This window comes from Dendronephthya gigantea, unplaced genomic scaffold (assembly GCF_004324835.1).
Source record: "Dendronephthya gigantea isolate DGI-Jeju-01 unplaced genomic scaffold, DenGig_1.0 000959F, whole genome shotgun sequence".
In the NCBI taxonomy this organism is placed as follows: domain Eukaryota; kingdom Metazoa; phylum Cnidaria; class Anthozoa; order Malacalcyonacea; family Nephtheidae; genus Dendronephthya; species Dendronephthya gigantea.
In genome coordinates, this window is record NW_021163969.1 from 5,986 (window position 1) to 15,893 (window position 9,908).

At 33.7% G+C, this 9,908-nt stretch overlaps 1 long non-coding RNA gene across 48 annotated transcripts; it reads left to right on the plus strand.

Annotated features, from left to right (window-relative positions):
• Nucleotides 1–1,104: 1,104 nt before the first annotated feature.
• On the plus strand, nucleotides 1,105–9,618 carry LOC114544800. 48 transcript variants are annotated; one of them, XR_003690586.1, is made up of 24 exons: nucleotides 1,399–1,413; nucleotides 1,540–1,602; nucleotides 2,171–2,225; nucleotides 2,507–2,561; nucleotides 2,848–2,902; nucleotides 3,176–3,230; nucleotides 3,500–3,554; nucleotides 3,834–3,888; nucleotides 4,164–4,218; nucleotides 4,505–4,559; nucleotides 4,846–4,900; nucleotides 5,185–5,239; nucleotides 5,526–5,580; nucleotides 5,867–5,921; nucleotides 6,203–6,257; nucleotides 6,544–6,598; nucleotides 6,881–6,935; nucleotides 7,221–7,275; nucleotides 7,557–7,611; nucleotides 7,894–7,948; nucleotides 8,232–8,286; nucleotides 8,571–8,625; nucleotides 8,906–8,960; nucleotides 9,239–9,290. It is a non-coding gene; the product is annotated as an uncharacterized LOC114544800 (long non-coding RNA). The 48 variants fall into 48 exon arrangements; XR_003690595.1 differs by having other exon boundaries at nucleotides 2,510–2,561; XR_003690592.1 differs by lacking the exons at nucleotides 1,540–1,602; nucleotides 9,239–9,290 and adding an exon at nucleotides 9,567–9,618 and having other exon boundaries at nucleotides 1,105–1,413.
• The last annotated feature ends 290 nt before the right edge of the window (nucleotides 9,619–9,908 follow it).

A 9,908-nucleotide genomic window follows, 5' to 3' on the forward strand; every position in this document is an offset into this window, starting at 1 on the left:
CTCTGATTTCCGAACGGTGATAGAAATTATTGGCAAACAAATATCGATATTTTTGTAAACGAAGTAAAGTCATTCGGATTTGCATGATAATGAATTTGAAATAGATAATAAATATATGTTTATATATATAATGAATGATTAACATTGATATTAACATTGATAAATTAAACAAAGTGAGGGCCGTATGTAAAACTAAAACAAAATTAATACTGGTTTCCTAAAACTATAGTCACCCATATATCATACGGTATTATTTGAAACTAACCCGAGTCCTTCGCGAAAAGCGAAATGTAAAAGGCGCGAACGAGTTCTGTGAAAACACGCAAACTTCTTTTGTTGTCTCCGAGAGTTTTTACGTTCTTCTTTATAGATTTATGAATCTCTTCGACATAACGAAGAACACTTGCTTCCATCGTAAAGCTCGAGGTGAACGGATTAAAGAGTAAAGTGTGACTGTCTAAAGCTTAGGCCGATAGGATTTAGGTGATGCGCTGACGCCAACGGGTCAAATGACGTTTGCATTGGCAAGGCGAGTCAAATCGTTACCAGCGAGTCTCATATAGATATCGTATTACATTGTGTAAAAAAACGCGTAGATTTGCCTAGTGTATAAAAAAGTCTTTTTTTTACCAAAATCGGTGCCATGCAAACAAGTTTAAGCGACGATAAAATATTGTCAAATGACCGAAGAAAAACAATCCTATTTTGTGTAATATAAAAAGCGGCATGTATCGCCTATCGGAATTGCTTGTCTAAGAATAAAGCGAGGGAAGGGCTGGTTGTGTTCAAAGCACTTATGTTCCAGTTTACTATAATTGAAAATCGTGACAAATAACCGTCAGTGATATTTCTTGCCTGCTTTAAAAAAAAAGTTTGGTCCAGTGTATTTAATTAATTATATATATACCTCAGATTCAAATTGTCCAATAAAAAAACTGTATTTGTACCACGTGATGAGTAGATTTTTTGTGGAAGCACATAGACTGCGAACTTAAATCCTGGTATTTTACCCGGGGCATGTAATTTAAAGTCGAATAATTACCCTCTTTGCCCGCAAGGGAGGGTGATTCCACTTTACATCACCCCCGAATTCGTAAACTAGCCTGCCGTTACGGGTGTCAGATTGTAAATATGGCCGACGGCAACAAGACGCCGGACGACTTTTTGTCAACAGCTTTAAATTTTCGGTATAATATATCAGTTATCAACCTTTCACTCGGGTGATTCCACAAGAAATTACCCTGAGGGATGAAATATTCCGAGGGCATGCGCTTGGTCTAATCTATAATCATCTTTGGAAATATACTATTCATTTCATGTTTCAGTTTACTATCGGAACAAAAAAAACCCAATTATCCTGCATCGCGTGCACGGCTGATACAGATTCAATCGCGAAGAAATTGGCAGAGACAGGTATATATGTGATATAAATTTCCTATGTTTTCAACTTGTGTATTTATCAAATAAAACCGCGTGCCCCCTCCCAGATTTTTCGCACCCTAGTCTGATCAGGTGTTTGCTATTATTTACATACAAAAGCAACGAAGGAGACTATTCAACTTCTCGGCACAAATTCAAGCTTATTTTCATTAATAAAATATGGTATGTTGCGTTTTAAAAAGATTGTCTAAACAGATTTTCGAAATATCTCATGAGCACGTGAAAGGAAAGGCTCTGATTGGTCTTCCTAGGACATCACCGAACGATGTCCTAGAATGACCAATCAGAAGCCAGCTGATGATATCATAGGTCATAATGGCCATAGAGATTATATTAAAAACACTGTTATTTATAATCTCTATGCTAATGTACTTGCTTTATTTTCTTTAAAGTCAAAACAAGTCTTTATGTTGCATTTTTCCCAGTTTACATGCACTAATTTAAGTACAAATTAAGGGCACCGCCATTTAATAATGCCTTTGTTCACTCCCTCATCAATGTCGACCATCATTGACCTAATATAATTAGGTGTTAAAGAAATAGGTTAATACCTATCTGTGTTGTGTATGATTAAATTATCATTATATGTGTGATTATGAACCACCACAAATGTCATATTGCTTGTGAAAAATTAATTATTAACCCTAGAAATTATCAACCCCAACAGAGTTGTACTTGCATGTTTTAACATTGCCAGTTGATCTGAGCAGAAATTATATCAAATTTTCAGCAGCAGTTCTCAGGCGATATTACCTCTACGGCCAACTGATGATGGATCCATGGTGGTATGTGTCGTACATTCATTACATATATATGTCAATTAATGAATATCAATATCTGTGTCATTTATAATGTTCCCCCAACGAAGTGTTTGAAAAGAGATTAGTTGTATTAATTATCATTATATACATGTGTCATATATATAAGGCCACCATGCATGTCAAATGTCATATTGCTTGTGAAAAATTGAATTAACCCTAGAAATTATCAACCCCAACAGAGTTGTACTTGCATGTTTAACATTGCCAGTTGATCTGAGCAGAAATTATATCATCTTAATTTTCAGCAGCAGTTCTCAGGCGATATTACCTCTACGGCCAACTGATGATGGATCCATGGTGGTATGTGTCGTACATTCATTACATATATATGTCAATTAATGAATATCAATATCTGTGTCATTTATAATGTTCCCCCAACGAAGTGTTTGAAAAGAGATTAGTTGTATTAATTATCATTATATATACATGTGTCATATATATAAGGCCACCATGCATGTCAAATGTCATATTGCTTGTGAAAAATTGATTATTAACCCTAGAAATTATCAACCCCAACAGAGTTGTACTTGCATGTTTTAACATTGCCAGTTGATCTGAGCAGAAATTATATCATCTTAATTTTCAGCAGCAGTTCTCAGGCGATATTACCTCTACGGCCAACTGATGATGGATCCATGGTGGTATGTGTCGTACATTCATTACATATATATGTCAATTAATGAATATCAATATCTGTGTCATTTATAATGTCCCCAACGAAGTGTTTGAAAAGAGATTAGTTTAATTATCATTATATATACATGTGTCATATATAAGGCCACCATGCATGTCAAATGTCATATTGCTTGTGAAAAAATTATTAACCCTAGAAATTATCAACCCCAACAGAGTTGTACTTGCATGTTTTAACATTGCCAGTTGATCTGAGCAGAAAATATCATCTTAATTTTCAGCAGCAGTTCTCAGGCGATATTACCTCTACGGCCAACTGATGATGGATCCATGGTGGTATGTGTCGTACATTCATACATAATGTCAATTAATGAATATCAATATCTGTGTCATTTATAATGTCCCCCAACGAAGTGTTTGAAAAGAGATTAGTTGTATAATTATCATTATATATACATGTGTCATATATATAAGGCCACCATGCATGTCAAATGTCATATTGCTTGTGAAAAATTGATTAACATTAATCAACCCCAACAGAGTTGTACTTGCATGTTTTAACATTGCCAGTTGATCTGAGCAGAAAATATCATCTTAATTTTCAGCAGCAGTTCTCAGGCGATATTACCTCTACGGCCAACTGATGATGGATCCATGGTGGTATGTGTCGTACATTCATTACATATATATCAATTAATGAATATCAATATCTGTGTCATTTATAATGTTCCCCCAACGAAGTGTTTGAAAAGAGATTAGTTGTATTATATTATATTATATATACATGTGTCATATATATAAGGCCACCAATGCATGTCAAATGTCATATTGCTTGTGAAAAATGAATTAACCCTAGAAATTATCAACCCCAACAGAGTTGTACTTGCATGTTTAACATTGCCAGTTGATCTGAGCAGAAATTAATCATCTTAATTTCAGCAGCAGTTCTCAGGCGATATTACCTCTACGGCCAACTGATGATGGATCCATGGTGGTATGTGTCGTACATTCATTACATATATATGTCAATAATGAATATCAATATCTGTGTCATTATAAGTCCCCCAACGAAGTGTTGAAAGAGATTAGTTGTATTAATTATCATTATAATACATCATATATATAAGGCCACCATGCATGTCAAATGTCATATTGCTTGCTGAAAAATTGATTATTAACCCTAGAAATATCAACCCCAACAGAGTTGTACTGCATGTTTTTAACATTGCCAGTTGATCTGAGCAGAAATTATATCATCTTAATTTTCAGCAGCAGTTCTCAGGCGATATTACCTCTACGGCCAACTGATGATGGATCCATGGTGGTATGTGTCGTACATTCATTACATATATATGTCAATTAATGAATATCAATATCTGTGTCATTTATAATGTTCCCCCAACGAAGTGTTTGAAAAGAGATTAGTTGTATTAATTATCATTATATATACATGTGTCATATATATAAGGCCACCATGCATGTCAAATGTCATATTGCTTGTGAAAAATTGATTATTAACCCTAGAAATTATCAACCCCAACAGAGTTGTACTTGCATGTTTTAACATTGCCAGTTGATCTGAGCAGAAATTATATCATCTTAATTTTCAGCAGCAGTTCTCAGGCGATATTACCTCTACGGCCAACTGATGATGGATCCATGGTGGTATGTGTCGTACATTCATTACATATATATGTCAATTAATGAATATCAATATCTGTGTCATTTATAATGTTCCCCCAACGAAGTGTTTGAAAAGAGATTAGTTGTATTAATTATCATTATATATACATGTGTCATATATATAAGGCCACCATGCATGTCAAATGTCATATTGCTTGTGAAAAATTGATTATTAACCCTAGAAATTATCAACCCCAACAGAGTTGTACTTGCATGTTTTAACATTGCCAGTTGATCTGAGCAGAAATTATATCATCTTAATTTTCAGCAGCAGTTCTCAGGCGATATTACCTCTACGGCCAACTGATGATGGATCCATGGTGGTATGTGTCGTACATTCATTACATATATATGTCAATTAATGAATATCAATATCTGTGTCATTTATAATGTTCCCCCAACGAAGTGTTGAAAAGAGATTAGTTGTATTAATTATCATTATATATACATGTGTCATATAATAAGGCCACCATGCATGTCAAATGTCATATTGCTTGTGAAAAATTGATTATTAACCCTAGAAATTATCAACCCCAACAGAGTTGTACTTGCATGTTTTAACATTGCCAGTTGATCTGAGCAGAAATTATATCATCTTAATTTTCAGCAGCAGTTCTCAGGCGATATTACCTCTACGGCCAACTGATGATGGATCCATGGTGGTATGTGTCGTACATTCATTACATATATATGTCAATTAATGAATATCAATATCTGTGTCATTTATAATGTTCCCCCAACGAAGTGTTTGAAAAGAGATTAGTTGTATTAATTATCATTATATATACATGTGTCATATATATAAGGCCACCATGCATGTCAAATGTCATATTGCTTGTGAAAAATTGATTATTAACCCTAGAAATTATCAACCCCAACAGAGTTGTACTTGCATGTTTTAACATTGCCAGTTGATCTGAGCAGAAATTATATCATCTTAATTTTCAGCAGCAGTTCTCAGGCGATATTACCTCTACGGCCAACTGATGATGGATCCATGGTGGTATGTGTCGTACATTCATTACATATATATGTCAATTAATGAATATCAATATCTGTGTCATTTATAATGTTCCCCCAACGAAGTGTTTGAAAAGAGATTAGTTGTATTAATTATCATTATATATACATGTGTCATATATATAAGGCCACCATGCATGTCAAATGTCATATTGCTTGTGAAAAATTGATTATTAACCCTAGAAATTATCAACCCCAACAGAGTTGTACTTGCATGTTTTAACATTGCCAGTTGATCTGAGCAGAAATTATATCATCTTAATTTTCAGCAGCAGTTCTCAGGCGATATTACCTCTACGGCCAACTGATGATGGATCCATGGTGGTATGTGTCGTACATTCATTACATATATATGTCAATTAATGAATATCAATATCTGTGTCATTTATAATGTTCCCCCAACGAAGTGTTTGAAAAGAGATTAGTTGTATTAATTATCATTATATATACATGTGTCATATATTAAGGCCACCATGCATGTCAAATGTCATATTGCTTGTGAAAATTGATTATTAACCCTAAATTATCAACCCCAACAGAGTTTTACTTGCATTTTTTAACATTGCCAGTTGATCTGAGCAGAATTATATCATCTTAATTTTCAGCAGCAGTTCTCAGGCGATATTACCTCTACGGCCAACTGATGATGGATCCATGGTGGTATGTGTCGTACATTCATTACATATATATGTCAATTAATGAATATCAATATCTGTGTCATTTATAATGTTCCCCCAACGAAGTGTTTGAAAAGAGATTAGTTGTATTAATTATCATTATATATACATGTGTCATATATATAAGGCCACCATGCATGTCAAATGTCATATTGCTTGTGAAAAATTGATTATTAACCCTAGAAATTATCAACCCCAACAGAGTTGTACTTGCATGTTTTAACATTGCCAGTTGATCTGAGCAGAAATTATATCATCTTAATTTTCAGCAGCAGTTCTCAGGCGATATTACCTCTACGGCCAACTGATGATGGATCCATGGTGGTATGTGTCGTACATTCATTACATATATATGTCAATTAATGAATATCAATATCTGTGTCATTTATAATGTTCCCCCAACGAAGTGTTTGAAAAGAGATTAGTTGTATTAATTATCATTATATATACATGTGTCATATATATAAGGCCACCATGCATGTCAAATGTCATATTGCTTGTGAAAAATTATTAACCCTAGAAATTATCAACCCCAACAGAGTTGTACTTGCATGTTTTAACATTGCCAGTTGATCTGAGCAGAAATTATATCATCTTAATTTTCAGCAGCAGTTCTCAGGCGATATTACCTCTACGGCCAACTGATGATGGATCCATGGTGGTATGTGTCGTACATTCATTACATATATATGTCAATTAATGAATATCAATATCTGTGTCATTTATAATGTTCCCCCAACGAAGTGTTTGAAAAGAGATTAGTTGTATTAATTATCATTATATATACATGTGTCATATATTAAGGCCACCATGCATGTCAAATGTCATATTGCTTGTGAAAAATTGATTATTAACCCTAGAAATTATCAACCCCAACAGAGTTGTACTTGCATGTTTTAACATTGCCAGTTGATCTGAGCAGAAATTATATCATCTTAATTTTCAGCAGCAGTTCTCAGGCGATATTACCTCTACGGCCAACTGATGATGGATCCATGGTGGTATGTGTCGTACATTCATTACATATATATGTCAATTAATGAATATCAATATCTGTGTCATTTATAATGTTCCCCCAACGAAGTGTTTGAAAGAGATTAGTTGTATTAATTATCTATATACATGTGTCATATATATAAGGCCACCATGCATGTCAAATGTCATATTGCTTGTGAAAAATTAATTATTAACCCTAGAAATTATCAACCCCAACAGAGTTGTACTTGCATGTTTTAACATTGCCAGTTGATCTGAGCAGAAATTATATCATCTTAATTTTCAGCAGCAGTTCTCAGGCGATATTACCTCTACGGCCAACTGATGATGGATCCATGGTGGTATGTGTCGTACATTCATTACATATATATGTCAATTAATGAATATCAATATCTGTGTCATTTATAATGTTCCCCCAACGAAGTGTTTGAAAAGAGATTAGTTGTATTAATTATCATTATATATACATGTGTCATATATATAAGGCCACCATGCATGTCAAATGTCATATTGCTTGTGAAAAATTATTAACCCTAGAAATTATCAACCCCAACAGAGTTGTACTTGCATGTTTTAACATTGCCAGTTGATCTGAGCAGAAATTATATCATCTTAATTTTCAGCAGCAGTTCTCAGGCGATATTACCTCTACGGCCAACTGATGATGGATCCATGGTGGTATGTGTCGTACATTCATTACATATATATGTCAATTAATGAATATCAATATCTGTGTCATTTATAATGTTCCCCCAACGAAGTGTTTGAAAAGAGATTAGTTGTATTAATTATCATTATATATACATGTGTCATATATATAAGGCCACCATGCATGTCAAATGTCATATTGCTTGTGAAAATATTATTAACCCTAGAAATTATCAACCCCAACAGAGTTGTACTTGCATGTTTTAACATTGCCAGTTGATCTGAGCAGAAATTATATCATCTTAATTTTCAGCAGCAGTTCTCAGGCGATATTACCTCTACGGCCAACTGATGATGGATCCATGGTGGTATGTGTCGTACATTCATTACATATATATGTCAATTAATGAATATCAATATCTGTGTCATTTATAATGTTCCCCCAACGAAGTGTTTGAAAAGAGATTAGTTGTATTAATTATCATTATATATACATGTGTCATATATATAAGGCCACCATGCATGTCAAATGTCATATTGCTTGTGAAAAATTGATTATTAACCCTAGAAATTATCAACCCAACAGAGTTGTACTTGCATGTTTTAACATTGCCAGTTGATCTGAGCAGAAATTATATATCTTAATTTTCAGCAGCAGTTCTCAGGCGATATTACCTCTACGGCCAACTGATGATGGATCCATGGTGGTATGTGTCGTACATTCATTACATATATATGTCAATTAATGAATATCAATATCTGTGTCATTTATAATGTTCCCCCAACGAAGTGTTTGAAAAGAGATTAGTTGTATTATTATCATATATACATGTGTCATATATATAAGGCCACCATGCATGTCAAATGTCATATTGCTTGTGAAAAATTGATTATTAACCCTAGAAATTATCAACCCCAACAGTTGTACTTGCATGTTTTAACATTGCCAGTTGATCTGAGCAGAAATTATATCATCTTAATTTTCAGCAGCAGTTCTCAGGCGATATTACCTCTACGGCCAACTGATGATGGATCCATGGTGGTATGTGTCGTACATTCATTACATATATATGTCAATTAATGAATACAATATCTGTGTCATTTATAATGTCCCCCAACGAAGTGTTTGAAAAGAGATTAGTTGTATTAATTATCATTATATATACATGTGTCATATATATACCATGCATGTCAAATGTCATATTGCTTGTGAAAAATTAATTATTAACCCTAGAAATTATCAACCCCAACAGAGTTGTACTTGCATGTTTTAACATTGCCAGTTGATCTGAGCAGAAATTATATCATCTTAATTTTCAGCAGCAGTTCTCAGGCGATATTACCTCTACCAACTGATGATGGATCCATGGTGGTATGTGTCGTACATTCATTACATATATATGTCAATTAATATCAATATCTGTGTCATTTATAATGTTCCCCCAACGAAGTTTGAAAGAGATTAGTTGTATTAATTATCATTATATATACATGTGTCATATATAAGGCCACCATGCATGTCAAATGTCATATTGCTTGTGAAAAATTGATTATTAACCCTAGAAATTATCAACCCCAACAGATGTACTTGCATGTTTTAACATTGCCAGTTGATCTGAGCAAAATATATCATCTTAATTTTCAGCAGCAGTTCTCAGGCGATATTACCTCTACGGCCAACTGATGATCCATCGGTGGTATGTGTGTACATTCATTACATATATATATGTCAATTAATGAATATCAATATCTGTGTCATTTATATGTTCCCCCAACGAAGTGTTTGAAAAGAGATTATTAATTATCATTATATACATGTTCATATATATAAGGCCACCATGCATGTCAAATGTCATATTGCTTGTAAAAATTAATTATTAACCCTAGAAATTATCAACCCCAACAGAGTTGTACTTGCATGTTTTAACATTGCCAGTTGATCTGAGCAAATTATATTAATTTTCAGCAGCAGTTCTCAGGCGATATTACC